The sequence below is a fragment of the Marmota monax genome, unplaced genomic scaffold (assembly GCF_021218885.2).
Source record: "Marmota monax isolate L192 unplaced genomic scaffold, Marmota_monax_Labrador192_F-V1.1 WCK01_AAM20220418_F8-fsc00002, whole genome shotgun sequence".
In the NCBI taxonomy this organism is placed as follows: Eukaryota; Metazoa; Chordata; class Mammalia; order Rodentia; family Sciuridae; genus Marmota; species Marmota monax.
The window spans coordinates 41,267,604-41,287,249 of NW_026693571.1; the positions used below are offsets into that span (position 1 = coordinate 41,267,604).

At 35.2% G+C, this 19,646-nt stretch overlaps 1 protein-coding gene across 1 annotated transcript in view; it reads left to right on the top strand.

Moving 5' to 3' along the window:
- The window catches only part of Iqcm (IQ motif containing M), a 192,497-nt gene that overhangs the window by 35,055 nt on the left and 137,796 nt on the right, over window positions 1-19,646 (top strand). The window lies entirely within an intron of this gene.

Here is a 19,646-nt window from a genome sequence, read left to right on the forward strand (position 1 = left end):
TCTCCCTTTTTTCTTCCTTAGTTGATTCATCCCTACCTTTCTTCTCTTACTTTCACTAAATTTGTTTTAAAAGTCATTTTCCTCAAATCTCTTTGTATCTGAGTTTAGTACATATGAAGGAAGGCAGATTAAACAATGTTAAGAAGTTTATTTTTAACTTTTATATCTCATGAATTTTGATATGACAAATTCCACATAGCTGAATATACTTTAAATGATAAAATTTTAAATACTGATACTAATAATTGTTCTCCTGGATAGTTACATTTGGTTCTGTTAAATACAGTCAAGTTTAAATATATCAATATCATAAACTATTTCAATACAATAGAATTTTACCATTAGAAAATGATTTCTTTTCTGAACAGTAAATAAATGAGAGGATAATATTGTCTGACTATATTTAACAATGTATATGGAGTAGCATTTCACTCTTTTCTGGATCCTTAGTAGATTGGTGGGAATTGTCACTGGGGTATAGGAAATACCAATGAATTTTCCTTAAGATTCTTTTCAGTTTTTCTTTCATTTATTTCTCAGATTTGTTGAAATGTAATCGACAAGTAAAAATATTCAAGTTGCTTGCTATAATCATTTACCACAATTACCACAATCAAGTTAATCAAGCCACCTAGCATCATCTATAGTTGCTCTTTGTGTGTGTGTGTGTGTGTAAGTGTGTGTGTAGGTGAGGGGGTGAGGCCACTTAAGATCTTCTCTGAGCAGATTTTAAGTAAACAATACAATGTTATCAACTATTTTTCTTCCTCCTTTCTCTTATTTGTATTATGGATCACGGTGCTGTATATTAGATGTCATTAGTATCCACTCCATAAAAGAAAGTTTGTATGTTTTAGCCAACATCACCTCATTTCACCCAAAACTCTTCCCTTAGCAACCACCATTCTACTTTCTGCTTTCATGAGTTCAACTGTTTTTTAGAGTCCACCAATAAAGGAGTTCATACATTTTTTGCCTTTCTCTGTCTGGCTTATTTTACTTAGCACAGTGTCTAGTTGGTACATTGTCACAAGGACATGATTTCCTTCTTTTACAAGACTGAATCATATTCCATGTGTACATGTAGATTTTCTTCATCCATTTGTTCCTTAGTAGACATTTACTTTGGTTGCATTCCTTGATTATTGTAAGTAATGTTGCAGTGAACATATGTGTACAGATATCTCTTAGACATACTAATTTTATTTTCTTCAGATATTTACCCAGGAATGGGTTTTTGGGTCTTGTGGTTTTTAATTAAGAATTTCCATATTGTTGTCCATAATGGCTGTACCAATGCACAATCCTATCAACAGTGTTTTTGTGTTCCCTTGTCTCCTAATCTTCACCAACATTTCTTTCTTGTCTTTTTGATAATAGTCATCATAATGTATGTGAGTTGCTATCTTATTGTGGTTTTGATTTGTATTTTGCTGATGGCCATTTGGGGGAAAAAAGTCTATTCAGGTTCTTTACCCATTTTTAGTTGAATTCTTTGTGGTTCCCTTGCTATTAAGTTATGTGAGTTTGTATATTTTGGATGATATTAATGCTTTATCACACATAATGGCATGCAAATATTTTCTCCTATTCTGTAAGTTGCTTTTTCATTTTGTTGGTTGTTTCTTTGGCTCTGAGAAGGTTTTTAGTTTGATGTAGTTCCACATTTTTGTTTATTTGGTGGATTTTGTTTCTTTGATTTGTTTGCTTTTGGGATCATATCTCAAAAATCTTAGCTAAGAACAGTGTGAAGGAGTTTCCACCCTGTGCTTTCTTCGAGGAATTTTATGGTTTTCAATCTTAGATTTGAGTATAATTCCTTTTGAGTTAATTTTATATGTATGAGATAAGGGTCCAATATCCTATCGCACAAGGATATCTGTTTTTCTCTAAGCCATTTATCGAAGATGCTCTCCTTTCTCCATTGTAGAGCACCATTGTCAAAGATTAGTTGTCTATGTGTGGGCTTATTTCTGGGCTCTCTATTTTGTTCTATTGGCCTCTTCATTTTCCTGCCTGTGCCATAGTGTTTTTTTTTTTTTTTTTGGTAATATCATTTGAAATCAGGAAGTATGATGCCTCCAATTATTCTTTTTCAAAATTGATTTGGCTATTTGGGATTTTTTTTTGGTTTGTTTTTATACAATTTTTAGGTTTGCTTTTTCTAAAATGCTTTTGGAATCTTGGTAGGGATTGCATCAAATCTATAGGTCATTTTGGGCAGCACAGTTACTGTAATGTTCTTCCAATCCATGAAGATAGGCTACCTTTCCATTTATTTGTAACTTTCGTTTCTTTCATCAGTGTCTTTTAGTTTTTAATATGGAGATCTCTCATCTTCTTCTTTAAATTTATTCCTAAGGATTTTATTTATTTTGATGCCATTGTCAAAGAATTTTAAAGTTTTCTTTTCAAATGATTTGTTAGTGTAGGAAAATGCAAATTACTTTTGTATATTAGTTTTTTTTCTTTACTAATGCTGTGGCTTTCTGATGTGTTTAGAGATAATATGTCCACAATTTAATCAAGAATCAAAGGTAAACAAACTAAAACATTTCAGGACCGATTTTTGATATAGGGAAAGACTCACTCCTGAAAGTGTGAGTAAATATTGAAGCTTCATTGTATTTTGGAGCTCCTCCCCTTCATTCTTAGTGCAGATTTACCCAGTTCTTCATCTACAACATTGTTTTGCTGTTGTCCTAGTACAATGAACATTTTTCAAGACTTTGATAAATATTCATTCACTTTTTGACAGAGACATCCAAATCACTTTGCATTTCTGTGGTTATGACTAGGTTGTTTCAAATTATTTTTCCTAATGACCAAAATAGTGAATATAAAAAAATGTGGGAAATACTGTAATATATAAAATTTCTAAGAAATCAAATTTGGTAACAGCGGATTTCTATCTTTCCATTTTTTTCCTGTGCACATTACGTTAATTTTTATGAAAATTGATATTTTTACATATTGCTGGAGTATCTGATTTTTTGCTTTTTAATAAGTTTCCAATCCATAAATATATTTTATCACATTATTTATGACTAGTAATCTGTCATGATTATATCTGTCCTATCATACATTTGCTGTTTTACATTTATGTTGTTTTATTTTCCTTATAATAATAAAATTTTTAAAATTAAGCAAAGCAAAATATTAAGTGTTTCAGAACTTTACAAATTAGTGTTAGCAATTTAATTATAAGGCTTTTTTCAAGTTAGTAGTTTCATAGGGATATTGTCCTCTTCCAATTACTTTGGGCTACATGATAATGGGTTAGATTTAGAGCATAGCTCTAGAATTAACTTGTTTAGGTTTTTTTCCTCACTTTACCTCTTAACAGCTATGTGTCTGGACAAGCTGTTTATTGCACCTATGCTTGTTTTTCTCAATTATAAAAAAATGATAATACCTACATCATTGGACTATTGTGAGGCTTAAATGAAATTATTCATGTAAAATATGTGAGCCATGATAAGTGCTCAGTAAATGTTTGCTAATATTATTCATTAATAATTCCTGTACATCCATATTCTTATAATTGTTTTCAATTATTTTTATTTTGAAACTGTCTAAATATTGAATCCATTGGATGCTGACTCATTTTTATAGAGATTTTTGTATTAAATGTCATCCATTGGCTTCTACATGTATGTTTGGTTTTGATTATCATAATGAACTTCTTGCTAAAGCAGGTGGTATTCTCATTTATGCTCATTTTGAAGATAAGAGAACTGAGACTTAGAGGCTTTCTAAACTCATTGTTAAACTGAAACTTTAACCCTTCAATCACAGGTCAATACTCTTTTCATTTTATCATGTAGAGACATTTTTAAAGATCATTATTATGAAAACATAATTGGATGATTAAGACATCTCAGCAGCAGAGAGTGACTTTTATTTATTTTTCTCCTATTTGCTTAATGCTTTGCAGTATAGTAGGTTTTCTGCAAATGAATGAGTCTATTAAGATTCATATTAAAGTTAGAATTTTCAAAATTGCTTTTATACAAATACCTAAGACTAGGATGCTTTCTCTTTGAGGAAGGGTCCATTACAACATTGTAATTATATGTCCCATTCTATTGTTCTGTTCAGTAAAACTAGTTCTTTTGGTGCAGAGGAAGCTTTTTCTTCTTTCACTTAAAATGGAGGCACTATTCTAAAGTAGTGGAAAGAAAATAATATTTATGGAAAAAGGAACAAAACTGTTGGATTTCTGTTTGCTACTAATATATATTCCATTTTAAAAGAATCTGATTTTATGTATTTTAGATTGTCAGTCATCTTCATTCATACTGACTTCTTTGATTGGAGATAATAGCTCCAGATGTGCAACCTACACATTTTCTCATCCAGTAGAATATTTCACCTAATGCAGATGTAGTTAATTCAATTGATTAACTTCTTCAGTGTACAGCACCAAGTAGGTCACATTCCTAAAACTGTCTGTATGTCTTCAGGTATTTTTAGCTTTTTTTTTTTTATTATTCTTTCTTTATTCTTATCACTATGGTAACAAAAGAATTTGTGACTGAGGACATGAATTTCATCTGAAAATCTTCCTTTGGGAGAATGAAGCATCTTCAAGCTGTGTGTAGTCTGATCTTAAGAGCTGCAGACCACACAAACATGAGAACTTTTTCCTGATATTCACTTAAATCCAAAATAAATGAAACCATTGACAATAGAAAATAGCACTACTGAAAGTAAGGGGAAAAATGCATTGTGCTTGTAGATCATCATCGAATCACACATTTGTCTATTCTGCAGAAATTTGAACTATCAAGATTCTCCCAACATGTAAATTAAACTTTTAGTTCACTTTCTACAATTAGAATGATCAGAAACTTAATGGGATGCTAAGTCCATTTTTCGTGTGGAGCTCCAGTCAAAAATAAAAAAGAAAAATTTTAAATCCAAAATGTAGAAGGCATTCCTATGTTACTTAACCTGAAATACCCTTTGTGTCTTAAGAAATGATTGCCTGAGATGTGATGTGAATTATTGTAGAGTCCGTGACTAGTGGTTGGTAAATCAAAACCTCACCCTGGACCTCCCTCTTCAGAGCACAGCCTTGTCCACCACAAGCTGGAAATGCTCTCTTTTCTGCTCCTTTATCAGCATAGATATGGTTTTATGTTTTTAATTTGGAAACACATAAATATTTTTCTTTTACATTTTTTTACATGAACAGGCACTCTAACAATAAAGTCTTAATTGTGTAGAGAAGGGATTCAAAAGGCTTTTTTAAAAAAAAGATAATAGAAGATTCTTTGGTAAAGAAAAAGAGAAACTGGCAAATTTTAATTTCAAAAGAATGTGGAAGTATCAGACAACATGCTATAAAACCTTTATTTTATTATTATTTTTTCTTTTTTTTTTAAATTTGTTCTCATTAGTTGTACATGACAGTAGAATGCATTTTGACACATCGTACACAAATGGAGCATAACTTCTCATTCCTCTGGCTGTACATGGTGCCGAGTTATACCAGTAGTATTATAATATGTGTATATAGGGTAATAATGTCTGTTTCATTCTTCTGTCTTTCCCATTCCCAGGCCCCCTTCTCTCCCCTCACTCCCCTCTGCACAGTCCAGAGTTCTTTGTCCTTCCCTACCTATCCCTACCCCCACTATGAATCAGCATCTGCTTATCAGAGAAAACATTCAGCCTTTGTTTTTTTTGGATTGGCTTATTTCATTCAGCATTATATTCTCTAGTTCCATCCATTTACCTGCAAATGCCATAATTTTATTCTTCTTTAAGGCTGAGTAATATTCCAATACATATATGTACCAAATTTTCTTTATCCATTCATCTGTTGAAGGACATCTAGTTGGTTCCATAGTTTAGCTGTTGTGAATTGAGCTGCTCTAAACATTGATGTGGATGAGTCACTATAGTAGGCTGATTTTAAGTCCTTTGGGTATAAACCGAGGAGTGGGATAGCTGGGTCAAATGGTGGTTCCATTCCAAGTTTTTTGAGGAATCTCCATGCTGCTTTCCATAGTGACTGCACCAATTTGTAGTTCCACTAGCAAGTTATGAGTGTACCTTTTCCCTCACATCCTTGCCAACACTTATTGCTTGTATTCTGACTGGAGTGATATGACATCTTAGAGTAGCTTGATTTGCAATTCTGTAATTTCTAGAGATGATGAATATTTTAACACTTAAGAGTGAAATTTAACGCATTCTTATTATAAAACATTTTGAAAATACACATTAAAATAGAAGATAAAACAAATAATACTGGCAATTTGATGTTCCAAATGGTTTGAGACTACTGACCATGGTTCAACTAGAATAGACAAACAAGTCTTTAAAAAAAATCCCCCAGTGCCACCATTAACATTTGGAAAATGTTCTTGGCAATTTATCTTCTTTATTAATATAATCAAAATATAATCCCATTGTATAAAGGTTGTAAGCACAAATCTCAGTCAAGGACTTGCTGTTTTTTATAGGGACTTGCTTTTTATTCTTTTCATGTCCAAATTCCAGAAATTTCATTTCAGATATGCTTAGGTGGTAATGAGGGTGGAAGGACGTCAATCCCAACTGTAAAACCCAATCTTGGCCACCAATCTACTTTCTGTCTTTATAGATTTGTGTATCTGGGAATCTCTTGTAAATAGAATTATGGAATTGTAGTTTAGGACTGGTTTCTGTCACTTAACAATGTTTTTGAGGTTCATCCGTGTTGTAGTAGGTTATTGATACTTTATTATCAAATAATATTCCAGTGTATGGATAAACCACATTTATTTATCCAGCCATCAGCTAATGGATTTGGGGGTTCTTCCTACCTTTTTGTTATTATGACCAATAGTGCTATGAACATCCATTGGTGGTTTTAATTCACATTTTCCTAAGAATGAAAGATATTGCACATTTTTCATATGCTCAGAAGGTACTTGAATATCTTCTATAGAAGGGCCTATATACAAAATGCAGTGTATTGTCTCAATTGAGAGCTTTATTTCTCATTTTGTTTATTATTCTGAATAAAAATTATCAAATAATGTAAGTTCATGTTATGTGAGTATATATGATATTTTTACCAAGCGCTGTTATTTCTTCTTATTTTATCAAGAGTATATCTGAAGAGCAATTTTTAAATTTTCATAAAGTCAAATTCATTAATATGTTTTCCTCTGGAGTAGGCATTCGGTGTAATATCTAAGAAATTTTTACCTACCACAGGATAAAAAAAGGTTTTCTTCTATAATTTTTGTAGAAACTTTATTGTTTGTCTCTCACTTTTTGGCCTAAGGTATATTTTTCTTTTAACCTATTTGCATATTAAATATAAAGTGTTTTTCTCATCATAAGCATAATCTTTTATCTTGCTGCTTTTGTACAACTTGACAAGCTTTTCCATTGGATTGGAGGCTTTAGTTCATTCATACTTGGTAGAATAATTGATGTGGTTGTATTTATGTCATTTTTACAGCTTGCTTTTTACATCATTCCTCTCTTCTCTGTCCCTGTGTGCCTATGTGACTTTCTTCTTTAGCATTGTACACAAGTATTTTAGTGGACCATTATAATTACACTAGGAATTTTTAAAACTTTTATTTAAAATTTTTATTTTTAATGGTTCTTCAAGAGATTGCAACATACACCTTAATTTAACCACAATATTGTCCAGATTGATATTAAAAGAATTCCAGTTAAACAAAAAAACTGCTTCAGGGCAGCTCCATGACATCCCTCCTCCTTCTGCTATCACTGCTATCACTCTATATTCCATATACAAAATTTATAAACCTAGCAATAGTTTTATAACTATGCCCTTATGTAATCGTATATCGTTAAAGCAGTCAAGAGAGAACTGTGAAAGTGTGTCCTATACGGTTTATATATATATGAATACATTTACTATTTCCTTTGCTTCTCACTATTTCTTGAGATATGAGTTACCATCTGGTGTCTTTTCCTCTCAGTGGGTCTTCTAACGGCGAATCTTTAATCTTTTGTAAGTCTGGAAATGTCTTCATCACCTTCGTATTGGGAGAGTCGTTTTGCTGGATATAGAATTCTTGGTCGCCAGTTTTGGTTTTCAGTCAGTTCTCTGAATATGTCCCTCAGCTGCCTGCTGACCCCCATGGGTTCTGATGGGAAATCCGTCATCCTTGCTTTTTGTTCCCTGTGTATGAAGAGGTATTTCTTCCGTTTATCACACTAGGGGTTCATTGAACTTCTTGGATCTGTAGATTACTATTTTTTATTAAATTTGACTTTTTTTAGCTAAATATTTTTTTCTGCACCTTTCTCTCTCTCTCTCTCTCCCTGTTCTATCCTTCTATAATTCTTAGCAATCTTTATATTAGTAAATTTAAAGTTGTCTCAGAGGTTTCTGAGACTGTTTATTTACTTTAAAATTTTTATTTATGTTGTTCTTTAAATTAGATAATATTTATTGATCTATCTTTAAATTCACTATTTTTTTTCTTTTGCCTATTGAGTCTGTGGCTGAGCCCTTTTGTGAATTTTTTATTTTTTAATGCTAGGATTTTGTTTACTCCTTTTGAGGTCTTTGTCTGCTGAATCCATCACTTGAGTCTTCTCAGAGTTAGTTTTTGACTTTTCCCCCCAGACTATGGGGCGGGCTTTCCTATTTCTTTGCATGTCTCATTTTTATTTATTATTATTGAATACTAGACTTTTAAAAACCATTTTGCAATTTATTTATTTTTATTTTTTATTTGTTCTTTTTCATTATACTTGACGATAGAATGTATTTTGACATCAGACACACATGGAGTATAACTTGCTGTTCTTGTGGTTGTACATGATATGGAGTTTCACTGGCCGTATATTCATATATGAACAGAGGAAAGTGATGTCTGATTCATTCTACTGTCTTTCCTTTCCTATTCCCATTCCCTCTCCTTTTCCGCTACTCCACCCTGTCCCATCTGGTGAACTTCTCTCCCTCCCCCAGCCTATTGTGAGTCAGTATCCATATATCAGAGGACATTCTGCTTTGGTTTTGGGGGATTGGCTTATTTCACTTATTACGATAGTCTTCCGTTCCATTCATTTACTGGCAAATGCCATAATTTCATTCTTCTTTGTGGCTGATGCTGGACATTTTAGATAGTGTATTACTGCAACTATGACTTTTCCCCTTGGACCAAAAGTTTCTTGATGTATTTAATAACTCACCTGGACTTGACATATGGAATCTGATCTGTTTTCCCCAGGGTATTTGGTTGTTCATTTCTCTGCTGTCATTACTTTAGTTCTTAACTCTTTAGAGTGGCTCCTCTAAGGGTTTCTGCATGTCTCCCGGTCAGCCAATGACTGGGCAGAGGATTAACTCAAACACCCTGAGCTCCTGAGGTTTCCACCCATGGCCTGTGTGTGGGTTGGAGAGCATGTTCAATGTTCAGCCAGTTTCTATGCCTGCTTCATGTTTTATTTTCTGTTGGCACTCTTGAATCTTTCCTTCAGATTCCTGTGGTTTCTTACTTATCCTGGGATCCTTTTCTATGGCCTTTTTATTTCCAGAATTTGCCTTTTAAACTCATGACAAGTGTCTGTTTGGTCCCAACTCTGTTTGGTCTGCACCTGAGGCTAGCAGAACTACAGCTTTCCTCCATTTATTTCTGACCAAGTCTGTTATGAATATTGTCAGTGTCATGGCTGTGAATTTTACCCACCTCTTCAAATCCATTTAGCATCATGTGATGGCTGGTTATAACAGAATGATAATCCGGATCTTAGGCATAATGATATTGTTTCAGGTCTTTACAATTCTTGTCATGGACCAGTTAATAGAACCTAGGACCTTGGAGATCTGTATTTATTCACTAAAGAAGAATAGAATGCTCCATAGTATGGTGGAGGTACATGAGTTGAGTTCTTAGCACAGAATCATAATGATCAGAAAGGCAACAAAGATGATTTAGACCTGGTTTGTACTGGGAAGGTATAGTACCCAAAGTCTGGCAATGAGAATATTCCTTCTACTGTCACTTCTACTTCACCAATAAAGTGAGTCACCAGAACTTTTCTGCCATGGGCTTCTTTAGCAGGATTTGAGGCGTTTGTATTATGCAGCACTGGATCCCTGAGAGAACTGTTGGATGCTCATCCCACCTATTTGATGGTTCTACTGTCAAGGGCCTTGGATCTGTAACTATGTATTACAAAGATATTACGGTCTTGGCAGTGGGTCTACAACCCTTGTGCAGCAGGATGCCACTTTGTTGGTATTTACTAGGTATTCTCTATTGCTTTCAACCACGAGAGATACAAGCACATTCTCTGTGTGATAATGTTAGGGATAAGTCATAAAATAAGAAAATGCCTAAGAGCCTTCATTGGTTGAGGCAACCCAGAACCTTTCTTTGATGAAGTTTTTGTTTACAGATATATCCCACAAGCATCTCTTGAGCCCTCACATGCTATGAAATGACATATGGTTCCAAGGTCTCAGAGTTCCCATGATAACCAGAGGGGCGTGCGCGCGCATGCGCGTGCACACACAGACACACACACATACACACACACACAGAGCTAGATGTTCCAAGTGCTCATCCATTCACACACACATGGAGTGCTGAAATGATACAGATACTAATTATGTCTTCAGCCTGGACATCATGGAAGGTTACAGAAAGTGGTTAATCATTGCAGGGGAGTTAACTAGGTAAGAAAACAAAAACACAGTTTTAACACGTAAGAAATTGTATGCAAGGCAGGTTAGAATATCCAGGCCAACTGACATCACTGAGCATGAGAAAGCCTTTGGCTACTAGTGGGTGAGTGGGGAAGACCTGTGTTACTATGACCCTGCTGGCCTACACATGCCTGGTCAATCTGTGAGATTCTGCTCATTCTGGTTCCTAAAGGATTCACATTATTTTGTGCCCATTAAATCACCTATTATCTGCCTTTTGGACTTCCAAAGGTACAATGCAAATTAGATTTTGAATATAAATCAAAATTGTTTCAGTAGGAGCTATTGAAGCACTTTTCCCTAGAACTAAATGAATACCGTTGAGTAAAATAGAGACCAAACACTGCAGGCAGAGAGCACTATGAAAGGTCTTTGTATCATCACCTTGCTTTAGCTACTTGTCCAACCAGCTGCTCCTACAGTTCTGCAAGCTGTCTCCCCTAGCACTTTTTAAAATATGGTTCTTGACATATTGTCTCATTTTACATTATTTGACTCTGTTAATGCCTTCTTTCACCCTACTGATGGCTACGCAAAGCCCCTTAAAGCCTCCGGAATGATCATGGCGAGTGGAAGACTTTCCCCTTTCCCCCACTTTCCTGTCCTACCCTACAGTCATGTGAGTTGTTGCTCCAATTAGTAAGTTATCCTAATTAGCTATTATGCATTTTTAAAAACCTCTGAGAATTTTAATATTTGGGTTGAAATATTTGTACCATTGTTATGTAAGCTGCACAGAGAATCTGATTAAATTTTGTAATATTACTTAACACCAGCTATTCTTCCAAAGTCTGTCTGTTTTCTTTAAGTAGAAAATAACCATCTTTAGGAAACAGCAGGGACAGCAGGGGTTGGAGACTGGTGTAACTTCAATAAAGGTATAATTACTTTCATAAGTCTGTTAGAGAGCAAGAATTTGGGCTCCTTTTGTTTATTAAGATTACACATCCAGTACTCCTAACATGGAGAGATCTACCGGCAAGGCTTTGTTTTATGAGATTAAATTACTATAATATCAGGGATACAAACTCCTTGAGGAGAACAACTTTGCCATGCAAGTCTCTGATAAATGAAAGACACATTAATACAAAATATTTTATCACAAGTTCTTAGGAAATGCAAAATTTTAATATGGTATAATCATTCCAACATTTTAAACATTGCATTTAAAGCTTTTTTATTCTCTTGACATTTGTCTTGATCCAGAGTCCTGTTAATTCCCATAGTAAAGTGAAAACTTCCAAAGGACTTACAGTAGTTTTCAGCCCTTTATGGTCAGCATAAATTTTGCAATTCTCAGTCCACTTCTTAAGTCACCTTTAGTAATGAAAATTTTCAAGCTTTTCTGATTCAAGCTTTTAAAAGAATTTATGCTTTGCTCAATAACACACCACGAGGCTGCTATGTTGTGAAGCCCATCATGCACTATATAAATTACTAGTGGTATTGAAATGAAAGCTTATGATTTAGATTTGTTAAACCAAACCCTTTGATGGAAACTGCCTTTTTGGCAGCATTTAAGCCAATTGTTAGTATGAAAGGCTCATTTCCTTAAAGTTTACCTCTAGAGCTGTGATAAACCACTGAAAATTTCATTTTGGTAGTTTGATTTTCAAAATTTAAAACTCTGATTGTTTTCATATTGAAATCAACATGAGATTACTGGTGGGTAACTACATCTTTTGTAAGTCATGCTGGATGCAGCATGGAGATGTTTATGAAAGTAAACTTGGGGCATAGTGTTTCAGGCATTTAGAATAAATATCTCATGTTTCTATCATAAAAGATGTTGGGTTTTTATTCTTTAGAAATATTCCTGCCAGTGATTCCTTATCCACCAGTGCTTATTTATTTTTAGCACAATGAGGGATCAAACATTCTTTTACTTTATGTTATTCAGTTGTCTGGATATGGAGGTTTCAATTACATCTTTTTGTGCACTTGTCTCTTAATGAAGTAAATACAGATACAGACATAAGCCCATTGACATAGTATGTGCATTATACTTAGTAATATCCATCAGTGCTGATGGCTGTGTATAATAAGGACAGACATCAGAACCTTCTCTTTATCTTTGTTGGATTTTAACTTTTGGAGTTTAACTTTTTGTAATAATCAGAAAAGATATAAAAGTGAGTGTGTACACATAATTGTGCATATTTTCTAGCATTGCAATTTACATTTAAGATTAAACACTCAGTTGAACTAGTGGAGCTGAACCAAGATATCATAACATGTTAGTGAATTAAAATAAACTTTAAAGTGAATACTAAATAATTTATAAGAAAGTTAAGGCACCTAGTTTTTTTAAGTAAGAAAGAAATTTGAATTGATTTAAAGATATCCCTTATATCACTCTCACTCATTAGAATTCTAAAGATAAAAAGAAGTGGTGCAATGAACTCCTTGGGCGTTCTTAGATCTATGTAAGTGTGAGAATTAGTCTTTTCACTTCCACTAAAAATGCAGTTAATATCAAGATAATTTATACAGAATTGATTTTTTATATTAAATCTTTTTCCTTATTAATAGGTTATCTGTTTATTAAAGTTTCAATTTTTCTGTAATAAGGTTTTTTTTTTTTTTTCACTTTTCTTTCTGTTGTGGCTTAGATGTGGTATCCCCCAAAAGCTCACATGTGAGACAATGCAAGACAGTTTGGAGGAGAAATGACTGGATTATAACCTTCACCTGATCAGTGAATTAATCCCTGGTGGGATTAACTGAGTGGTAACTGGAGGCAGGTGTGGTGTGGCTGGAGGAGGTGGTTCATTGGGGGCGTGGCTAAGGGGAATATATATTGTTTTGTAGCTGGAGTGTGGAGTCTCTCTCTCTCTCTCTGCCTCCTGATAATCATGTGAGCTTCTTCCTTCTGCCAGACTCTTCTGCCATGATTTTTAGTCTCACCTGGAGCCCTGAGGAATGCAGTCTGCTGTCTGTGGACTGAGACCTCTGACACTGTGAGCCTTCAAATAAACTTTTCCTCCTCTACAGTTCTGGTTGGTTGCTTTTAGTCACAGCAGTGAAAAAGCTGACTAAAACACCTCCCTAAAAATCTTATAATTTTTTGTTGGGTCCATTTTTAAGTACCTTATTATTATTGTTCCCGTGGAATATGAAGGAGATACATTTCTCTTGCAGTGTTTCTTAGGTTGGGCGCTAGACACACAGGTGATCATTTTTTTCTTTATTTCTTTTTTTTTGTGTGTGTGCCTGAAATACTTCAAAATAAAACTTCCCTAGTTCCTTCCTATTACATATAGAATAAAATGTAAATTCCTAACAAATAACACATGTCCTACCATTCTGACATCAACACCTCCCTCTCTCCCCTGCTCACTCCATTCCCATCAGGCTAATAACTTGAATGACTTGACTTTTTAAAATACACTAGGTTCTTTGCACCTAGTGTCTCTCCTATTCAGAATTTTCTCTCCTCATGGCTTACTTTTGACTTAAATTTCTGCTTATATGCAAATTGTTCATGAAGGCTTTTCTTCTTCTTCCCCCACTGCCTTCTGCCTTCTCTCCTCAAGCCCTCTCTCTCTCTTTCTCTTGAATCATGTTTTTCTTTAATAGAAAAAAATGTTAAGAGGTACAAAAGAGGCTTTACTTTAGTAGACGCCTTTTAATAATATTTTCCCGGCCTTTTAATCCAAGGAAACTAGTCCCCATCTAGGAGTACACGTTGGTTTAGCACACTCTGTTTCATTAGGAAATAGAAAGTTCAAATTTGTTAACTTTATTCTGATTCAGATTATTTTAATGCCAGATTACAGAAAGACCACTTGTCTTTGGCTTATCCCACAGGGTCACGTGGTGGCGTCACTTCTTTTTTTAAAAAAAATTTAATTTGTTCTTTTTAGATATACATGAAGTAGAGTGTATTTTGACATATCATCCACACATAGAGTATAACTTCCCATTCTTGTGGTAGTACATGATGGGGAATTACAGTGGTTGTAACATAGGAAATTGATGTCGATTCATTCTCTTGTCTTCCCTATTCACATCCCCCCCACCCTTCCCTTCATTCCCCTTTGACTAACCCAATGTTGTTCCATCTCTTTAATATTCATTTCCCTTTATTTCATTTAGCACTATGCATTGCACATGTGCTTGTTTATGGTTTATTGTATGCACTAGTCAGTTGATTTCCATTCTGGCAGGGACCTTATCCTTCTTTCTCTCTGCTATGAGTCAGTTCATAGAACGGGAACTTGTATGTAGAAAGAAGGGGAGAGGTGGTGTCACTCGTCACGGCACCATGAAAGACACATGCCAATTCTCAGGTAAGAGACCAAAAGGCAAATATTCCCTACTCTGCTTTCAAATTAATGGAGTAGGAAAAAAAATCAAGCAGGTAGCATATGTCCATTTAGTGATGATACAAAGTAGATCATTCCTTCTTCTTTTTTCTTGTCCCAAGTCAAAGAATTAAAATTACCCTTCAGAAAAATCAGGCTCCTAAGATCTTTCCAAAACTATGTCAGGAAATACACATGCCATGAAAGACACATGCCAATTCTCAGGTAAGAGACTGAAAGACAAATATTCCCTACTCTTCTTTCAAATTAATGGAGTAGGAAAAAATCAAGCAGGTAGCATATGTCCATATAGTGATAATGCAAAGTAGATCATTCCTTCCTCTTTTTTCTTGTCAAAGAATTAAAATTATCCTTCAGAAAAATCCAGCTCCTAAGATCTTCCCAAAACTATGTCAGGAAATCCTATAGAGCTTCTATGGTATTGCTCAGGTAATAATTTCTTATCTGAGTGTTCTGGTCATTTGGGGACATGACTTCAAGCATGGGACTTAGAAAGATCTGTAGCACATGTATTGGTTTGAAGGCCCTGAGGACACCTGCTGGCCCCTGTTGTCTACCAGCAAAACCTCTGTTTACTAGGCCCCCAAAGGGCATATTGTTGCTCCTGTATTTCTTTAGTTTTCATGTTGTCTTTTAGGTCTGTAAGGAGAAAACAGCCTTCATGTATCCTGAGGCCATATCGATACCAAAATATTCAAATAGTTTTTTTGCAGTGGGCTGGAGAATTTAAGATGTGCTTGAAAAGCCAGCCAAGTATGAGTCACCCAACAAGAAGGAAAGTTGGGAGGGAATTAAATCAGATTAGAATTCAAATACATGAGGTGATAGAGGAGCTGGCTCTGCTGCCAGACCAGGCTGCTCTGTCATATGGCCAATGAGCCTTGGATGACCAGTTCTGTTCACCAGATACCTGATGTAAACAACATGTTGATAAGAAAGTTAATAAACAGTAGTAGGTCAGTGTCTGTTAAAAGTCGGCAGAAATGAGCTGTTTAATCAGAGAAAATGTTTAAATATTAACAAGGGGTGTCATTTTGATGGTTAAAATGAAAATGAAAGAGAATGGTAAGCGGTATGCAGTCAGTTCTTTGGTGACTGTTAGTGCTGAATATAATGAATTTCAAAAACCATTGCCTGCCAGCTTACATCCAAGAAATTATTATTTATAACAATTTCTGATGACAGATGTATTGAAATTAAAATTGTCAATTATCTTACTTTACATCCAGTAAATGCTTTCCTCTTTTGAAATAGATGGTAAGCACCTGGAGGATGGGCTCATTATCTTATACTTTTTAGAATCTGCAGGGTCAGCACATTTAAAGAGGTCTCTACATATTTGTTGAAGGGAAGAAAGGAAAGAGAAAGAGAAGGGACTGTTTCCCATTAATAGTGTGGGGAAGAGAAAGAGAAAAAAGGAAGCAAATAGCAAGGATTCCAGTATTCTTGAATCTTTTTTAGGGTTTTGGGGTTTGTAACATGCGTAGTTTGTGAAAGTTGAGAGAAATCTCCTCTCAAATGCCTATCTTGTTAACATCCATTCTTACCAGGTACAATGAATTAGGACCTTGCTCAGAGCTGGTGTATCAAACAGATCTCTGACAGGTAACACTTGTTACTCCCTGGGAGGTGATATTACTCATGTTACTGTATATAAACAAAGTATGAAATAGTTCTTCATAAAATCCTACATAATTCATTTTGGCTGGAACATAATGAATGGAGCAAATTCATCCTGATGTTACAAGCTTATTACTTACTCCGTCATTGCTGATCCTGGGTACAACTTTTTCACATGATTTTCCAATATTGTCAAATTATATTGAATATATATTTGAGGTGTGGAAATTTCTCTAAAAAATGTTTCAAAGATACCCTTGCAAATAAGATTCAAATGTTACTAGCCTAACCCTCCCCAGAAAAACAATGCGGTAATTACATAGAAAACATAAAACATAGTAGCCCATACATATTCAGGAATGTGTGCCTCTGCTTTATCTTAACCTGGTGGTATTCATAATTTAAATAGATCATCGTGTTACCTGACTTACTGCAAATGTGTGGGTAGGTAATACAATACCGAGATACATCTTCATCGAAAAAATTATTAGCCTTTTCTTTATTCTTTCTACCTGTACTTAAATCTCTGGCTTCCTGAGCTATGCCCCAAATGGAAACTATCAGTGGTAAAATATAGTACTAAGAGAAATTGGTTTAATAAATTTAGAGTTTACCCTAAATTTTCATTCCTTTTGCAACGATACTGGTTCATGATAAATATACTTCAAAATGCTTTTGTACCAGGAGAGGCAAAAATACCATATCAAAGCAGTGATAAGCACTAAAAAGAAAAGTATATAAGAAAATAGAGCACAAGGGGAGAACTTTTTTTTTTAATACAGAATGTTCCAAAAAAAAAAATCCTTTCAAATGAAGTTGAAGTGTTTAAACAGGGACCACAGGAAATGAGGAGGAACCATGCAGATGACTGTGGCAAGGATCTAGTGTAAGGAGAGAGGAAATGCTGAGGGAAGACCAGGAAGTTGTGTGGCTGGAACAGAGGCAGGGAGTGAGGGAGCGGGTGAAGAGGAGCATCTCCAGGGGTTAGATTGTGGAGGACCGCGGAGGCTGCAGGCTACCTTGAGTTTAGTTGTAATTGTGATGGAGAAACTTTATCTGGTGTCATTGTAAAAGGAGTGGCCATAACAACTGTGTGAGTGGACTTTGGGGCGCACAAGTGGAAGCGGAGATTGACTGGAAGGTCTGCAGTGGGGTTCTGATGAGATGGCATGGAAGCTTGGGCAAGGTTTATAGTGGGGTGATGAGACTGGTGGATTCAGGAACCTCTCAAAGAGATCATTTCCTCACCTTTTGGAGTCCTTACCACTAAAAACTGGCCCAGGTCAAAAATGTTCTCTGTAGTCCTCTGCACTTCTAGAAATAATATCAGTTTTTCTGCAGAACATGGAAACATCCCTACGGCTATGGTATAGCCTGTAGGGAATCACCCTGGGCATGTCTATGAAAGTCTTAGATGGGATAAGATCTTATGGTTTTGTGGGGGAAAAAGTCACTCTCCAACCTAAGGGAAGCAATTAAATATAAAAACTCAAAACAAGAACATTTGGGATGAAGGAAAGCTGACTTTTAAAATGTGTTCTTTCCCAAATATTAAACATACTTGCTTTTAATAATAAATCTTGCTCATTATATATTGTGGTTGTGCTTGATTTCTCTTTACTTGTGGTTTCTTGCGATTACTTCGTCCATTATTAAAGTGGTATACAGTATTTAATGATTTTTCTTTCAGTGCAGCAGAATAAAACTATTTTTTCTTTTAACACGAAAAATCCTCCTAATGTCCTTGTGAGATTCAGCTCAGGCCGAATGCTGTGGTCAGTTGAGAGCTTCCACAGGGCAATACACACTGCCTGTCAGGTTGCTCCAGGATCGAAAGGAGCCTCAGAAATACTGTGGGGTGTGAGAAATTTGCTTCAAGGACTCCTCCATCAACTTTGGTAATGTCATACTTCCTGTACCCAGGATTCTCATTTCTGTTTTCTGTTATCTGAATTCCTTGGGCTTCTTCTTCCTAATCTAATTCCCCATTTCATGTGCTTGATTCTTCCGTAACCCACTTTTTTCCAAGCTTGACATAATTGTATATTTATGTCTGATACGGCCGTGATTGGTATGTGATATTACCCTTTCTATATAGAAGATATGTAACTTTACAAAACCTTTTAATGCCCTAATTTACAGGATTTAGAAGTGATGTTTAATAGAATGTCAAGGAAGGCTTTTGAGTTCTACCTGTGCCTCAATTGAGAAGGCTGAGTATTCATTCCATTTAAAATCAAGATAATCTCTCATGAAGATATCTAAGCAACATAATTAAGTATCTATTATGTCAGGATGGCTAGGAAGAGATGCTGCAACTGGGTGGATTGCTGAAGTCAGGAGAGGAAAGTGGCATTAGTCTTCAGGCATTCTGTCCAGAAAACCATTCCTTTTTGTCTGCCTTGTTGCATGGTTGTGTTTGTATTAGTGCAGCGTGGAGTGGGGGAGCTGGAGGAGACCCAGCTGTGTTTTTTCTGTCTGTATAACTTGAGGCAAGTTGTCATTTTAAACCTTACTAACTGCTGTGTAATTTTGACAAGTACCTGCTGAGATTGGTAGATACCTTAGTGAACTCAGGCTGCTATAATGGAGGATCATAGACTGGGTGGCTTAAACAATAGACATTTACTCCTCAAAATTCTGGAAGCAGAAGTCCAATGAACAGCAGATTCAACATCTGATGAGGGCCCTCTTCCTGGCTTGCAGATGGCCGCATTTTTGCAGTTTTTTTTTTTTTCCTTACAAGGAAGGAAGGGAACTCTCACTAATCCTTTCATGGAAGACCCACCCTCATGATCTCATTTAAAGCTAATTATATCACCAAAGTCCTGCCTAATACCATCATATTGGAGGTTACAATGTCACCATATAAATTGGAGTCACCAACATTTAGTCCCAAAAAGTGGGGGAACACACACATACCCCTTCAAGTTCATAAATATTAATCACCTGTGTTTTTACTCCCTCCTGATCTGGGGATAGGAGTTGACCATAAA